We start from the raw sequence: 5,770 nt of genomic DNA on the forward strand, positions 1-5,770 counted from the left end.
AAATGCCATCTTATAATAATAGGCAACGCATATCTTTCCACTGTTGCTGTGCATGAAGACATTTACTCACATTTTGAGTCAACTTGCATAAAAATGACACATTTGATCATTGATCATATAACTTACCACTATTTGGTGACAAATTCTCTCTCAAGTGTCAAAGTCTATAAATTTGAGTTAAAAAGAGTTTTAACTACACAACACAAACCTAAAATTTTAAAAATAATAATGATAAAGAGTTTGAATAGAGACAAACTCAAAATTCAGAATCCAAGTTTTGAATAAGCATGAGCACTCTCAGACACTTGACAAAGATATCATATGACTCTACCAGTACAATTAACATGATTTCACCCTATCACACCTTTTCGAGTGTAATTTCAACAAACTTTTTTTTTTTCAAAATTTTGGATTACTTTATATTTAATTTAGTGAAACATAAGGTGGAAAATGTAATTTACTCTATATAAGTGTCTTCTTCACCATTGCAATTCCATTTCCACTTAGCCTCAAGTGTTCAACCTGGGCTGTCCATCTTGCCAACCCGGTTGGTGTTTTCATCTTGATTAACTTTTAAAAATTTTGGTATCTCCATCTTCATCAACTACTAAGAACTATACTATTTCATATGAAGTTAATTTTGGATGTAACAAGAACCATACTACTCCATGTGAATTTAATTTTGGATGTAACCAAGTCTGAAACTATACCTCTTCATCTTATATATATTTAAAAGATGGAACATAGATAAAAGGGGCCCAGAAATTAGACTCTAAACCCATAAAGAGATCATTTAAGTTAAGTTTTTTTTCAGGACATTTTTTTATAAACACCATTGATACTCTGTCAAAATTCTTTTAAGAATCACAAAGAACATAACTGTGGATATAGACTCGGGAACAGCAAGTCAAACCACAATAAAGACTTTTTTGTGTCCAATCCACACACAACCTAATGTACCCATATTTATTTCCTATCATATTCCTATATAATGGACACGAAATAGAATTGCCTCACAATTATAATGCCATTATTCTCTTTTGAGCAAGGCTTCATATTACATATTTCTAGTTGATGTACGAGAAACTGCATCAACAACGACAAAAAATACTCATTAATTCTGATTAAATTTTCAACAGATACCCCTACTCATATATAACTTATCAAATTCTCAAAATCCCTCAAAACTTTCTCATGATTTCTGTTTGTCCAATCAACCTCAATGATCACTAAAAATCTAAGACAACCAGTGAAGTAGCCACGAAGTCTACTTCTTCTAGTTAATTATTACAGAAAAAAAAAAAGCTTTTTTGGTTGGAGAAGTAATGAGTCTAGCTAATCCTCCTGTTAATTAAATGAAAAGAATAGTTACAACAGAGGTTGCATAAATAACTATGTCTGGTAACAGAATATAACTTAAGATTTGTATCATTGCTAGAGAAATAGAAGCAATCACTAAACATTGAATGAAATTTGAGGAAAAGCTTGTAACTGGCATTATTCAGTACCAGTCCATTCAGATGCAGTCAGAACTCAATTAATCAAATGAATTTTTTCCATCAATGTAGTTATTCAAAAGCAATTCATGATATAATCTTTAAGCATTTGCACTAGTCTACGGTAAAAGCAAACAAAAAGGAAATAACAAAAGCTCTCTGACTTTGAAATACAGCACATAGGACTATTGTATAACCAATTACTAGAGAAGAAAAGTGGAAACTTACCTTACCTGAAAATTCAGTTCTTCCTTTCAGCAGTTGAAAACAATCCCTTGTGCACATCAAAGCTTCTATGATATCAGGATCTAGGTCAGTGGAGACTGGATCAATCTTCACAACATCATCATTTAATGAGGGATTTGACTGAACAGCTGACAGAGGTATTGCTAAGTAATCGTGGGTCATCTTCACAAATGTTGGAAAATTTGGAGTATTGACATGCCACCAACCAAGAATCTCAAAGTCTTTAACTGATCAAAATTTAGCCTCTTCTAAAAATTGTTCAAGTTCTGTTTTATGTGATGAACCGTCTTCAGCATCATTTGAATTGCACAGCATTCCCATGGGGTCTAGCATGTCAAAATGATTAGTAACATATGAGGTTAGAGAACTAGTATCACCAGACGCTAAAGCAGATGGATTATGCTGAATTCTTGAATCCACCTGCATACTCGTTGGAAGCTTTAGTAAGAGTGAGCTTAATTCCTGTGCAGTAGTTGTTGGCTTCAACACCATAGATTTTCTTGTACAAATTCTCCAGTATATCAAATTTGAACTGTGCGTCAAGAACTACAGAAATTGCTAAAACCTCAATGCAGTTGGTCCACAAGTTTTCAAATCTTGCCTTCATTTTACATGCCAGTGGGAGAACATCTGAGTGGCACTTTGATCATCCCATCGAAGCAGGTGGTGATATAAATTGCAAACTTGAGGAAGGTACACATTTGTAGTAAGACATCTACTTCTTGAAAAGTTCTGAACAATATCTAAAACCTTTAAACACTTCCAAGTGAGAGAAACTTTATACCGTTCCTTCCTTCTTAACTGGATTTGAGCTGAAGCCCAAATCTATGCACTCTAGCACAAAATGTGGTTCTCTCAACTCTAACATTCCCTCTAGCATTTGAAAACCAAAAGTCCAACTTATAGGCATATCTTCAGAAGTCACTTCTTGCCTTTGCACCTCACATGAGCTACTGCCCATCTGCAAGTTTCATCATGTTTTGCTGTCTTCCAGACATAAGAAATTCTGGTCATTATCTTACAAAGTATAATTTTTGCTTCCTGTAATCCATCCTCAAAAAGAAGATTAAGAATATGCACAAAGCATTGAACATGTAACAACTTTCCACAGAAAGAAATTAAATTTTGATAAGAAAACCATTTATTCATCTCCTCAACAATCTTATTGCATTCCTTAGTATTGATTGCAGTTATAGAGCACACATTATTGCCAATGTGCCAATTCATAAGCATTCTTTTAAAGTTCCATAAAGCTCCCAATAACTGTTGCAGAATTCCATTCTTTTAAAAGCAAGAACTTTTGCGTTCAGTTCCCAACAAGCGTCAATAAAATGCAGAGTCAAATAAAACATAGCCCGTGTAACAGGTCTCCACCAATTAATGGTTAAATTGAAACAACTAGGTGACTGTTATTAAAAATTATGCGGAGTTTCTTCTTCTCTTTGTAATTATGAAGTATGTCAGCCTTCAAACTACCATGTGATTAAGGTTTCAGTCTATGGTGAAAATGTTCTCAGAATTCCTCAGCAACCATACTGCATGGATACCTATGCTCAATAATCATTGTTGCTATGATCATGCAACTCTGTTGTCGATCAAACACATTGTTTTTGCTAAGAAGAGGAGTTACAGCATCATCACTCACTTGATCGTCAGCAGGTTTATCCCCGTTACCACTTTTCAGAATAGGATATCTATCTTTATGTTTCAATAGGCTTGAGGTTCCTTTTTTGATTGATGCTACATACTTCTTCCCACAATGTTCACATTTTTCCCATTCTGTTCTATCTGCATCCTTAAACTTGGTGAAGATCACCCAAACCTTAGATACTAATTTTCTTCTTTTAGTTTGAGGTGGTGGTAAGATCTCTACTTCTGAGTCCATCGTCCTATCATCATGGTCACTTTGAGTAGGTAGTGTTATGATCTCTTCTGACTCATTTGTCCCATTATCTCATGGTCAATATGAACATGAGCTTGAGTTGGCGGAGGAGGAACCTATCAAAAAGTGAATTGAATTTATTATCATCATTATTTGAAGATGTGCAAGGCAATCCCTCTTTAATAAGAAGATCAAGAATATGTACACAGCAATTAATCTGAAATAATTTTCTATCTCGATCATAATAAAGACAGCGCTTTAGATGGTTAACCATCTCAACAACTTCCCCATCTGCATTCACTGCAGTTATACAGCACACCTTTTTGCCAATGTTCCATTCAAGCAGCATACGCAATGAGTGCCAACAGCTTCCCAAAATCTGATGGACTGCCTTGTAACTTTTCAAAAATCATCTGTTTAAATAGTTTCAAAATCTTCATTGCCATTATCATCCATTTGAATAGTTTCAACCAAAGCAACTGAGTTTGAGTATATGCAACTGCAGAAAGAGATGAACTACTTCTGAGTCAAAATTTGCATGTCCATTATCACTGGTTGGATTAGATTCAAATGCAGCAAGTGGTCAACCTACTTCTGAACCAACCTTATATTTCCATTATCATCAGTTTGCATAGATTCAACTCCAGCAATAGCGGATCCCTATCAACCCATAAGTGACAAACAGTACTACAGATCGATACTCTATGTCTCCTAAGACGGCAATCTTTAAAATACAGAACCTCCCAGTTGGCAACCATATACTAGAGTCGTTTAACACCAAAATATAAAAATACAACCAAAATTTTTCATACTAAAAAGGTAAAAATATTCTTGTAAATAAAGATATATACATTTACACCTAATATTCTTGTAAATATATAAATTTAAGAAAACTCAACGCAAAAAAGATTAAAACAAACTAAATTGCCTAAAAACTACTAAGATTGAGCCACAAACATTACTGGGGTGGAAGGTATTGAATTTAATCCCCAAACACACTTGAATCTTATAGAGTTCAGTTAGCACACAAATACAACAACTCTTGTCATTCAATCGGGAAAAAAAAAAACATTTGAACAATCTCGAAACATCATCACAACCATGAACAGCATAAAATTTTATCTAACTTCCAGAGCTTTTGATAAAGGAGAAGATATTACAGTAATAAAAAAGTTCCGGAAAGTAAAATTTATGCAGTACCAAAAGTCTAAAGAGCCGTGCTAAGTTTTGTGACATTTAAGAACGATTTAATCCACGATGAAGCCAGATGAAACTTTCCACAAACAAGGCATATACGAGTACTGATAAAGCTGAAGCCATAGAAACAACGGAAAGAACAAAATAACACCTCCAGAGAAGTGCAAGTTTGGGCTTTTTTGGGATAAGTAACGCGCTATATGCCCCGGTGAAGGACAACATGACGCAAATCACAAAGACAACATACCCCGTAAAAGGAACGGCAGAGTTTTGGACGTGATGTTGCAAGATTAGAGCGGTCATGAAAGAGAAGCAAAGCCACAGAATAGCCTTTAACAGCTTAATCTGAAATTCTTCGGTTGAAAATAGATCTGAGGAAGAGATGTATTGAGAAATCGGCCGCCGTAGAAAGAGATCCTTAAGCTGAAACCACATGATGGATATCTGGATCCGAAAAGTGAAAAACTAAGGCAGGGTTCTTATAGACGGTGCAAAGAATAAGATGCCAAAACCAATAGCTTTGTTAAATTTTTTAAATTAAAACCAGAAAACCTTCTAGAATTTGCTTTCGGATAGACGGATGTTGGATATCCGAAACCGAGAGTAGGAAAAATAAAAAAAATAATTAATGCGTTTTTTTTATTTGTTAGGACTTTGCCGTATGAAATGAAAGCGATGTTTTACCTAGCAATTCGTTTTAAAAAGGCAAAATCATTATCTCTATTTTCCACCCAAGGTTTGATGAAATGAAATTTTCCTTTAAATTTCAGAAAAGTTAATTTTCACACATCATCGCTTCTTGTAAATAATTATTTTATGTTTTTATTAAAATTATAAAACTATCATTAATATTTAATATATGTTAAATTATCTATATATCCTTATAAATTTATAAATTTACCACTTAAAATCCTAAAATATATCAAAATTCCAATTCATTTTAAAATAT

At 33.9% G+C, this 5,770-nt stretch overlaps 1 long non-coding RNA gene across 1 annotated transcript; it reads right to left on the reverse strand.

Annotated features, from left to right (window-relative positions):
• Positions 1-1,431: 1,431 nt before the first annotated feature.
• LOC123221123 lies at positions 1,432-5,408 on the reverse strand. The gene is made up of 2 exons (XR_006503213.1): positions 4,229-5,408; positions 1,432-4,123 (listed from the first exon to the last, which is right to left on the reverse strand). It is a non-coding gene; the product is annotated as an uncharacterized LOC123221123 (long non-coding RNA).
• Between the last annotated feature and the right edge of the window lie 362 nt (positions 5,409-5,770).

The sequence above is a fragment of the Mangifera indica genome, chromosome 7 (assembly GCF_011075055.1).
Source record: "Mangifera indica cultivar Alphonso chromosome 7, CATAS_Mindica_2.1, whole genome shotgun sequence".
Classification (NCBI taxonomy): domain Eukaryota; kingdom Viridiplantae; phylum Streptophyta; class Magnoliopsida; order Sapindales; family Anacardiaceae; genus Mangifera; species Mangifera indica.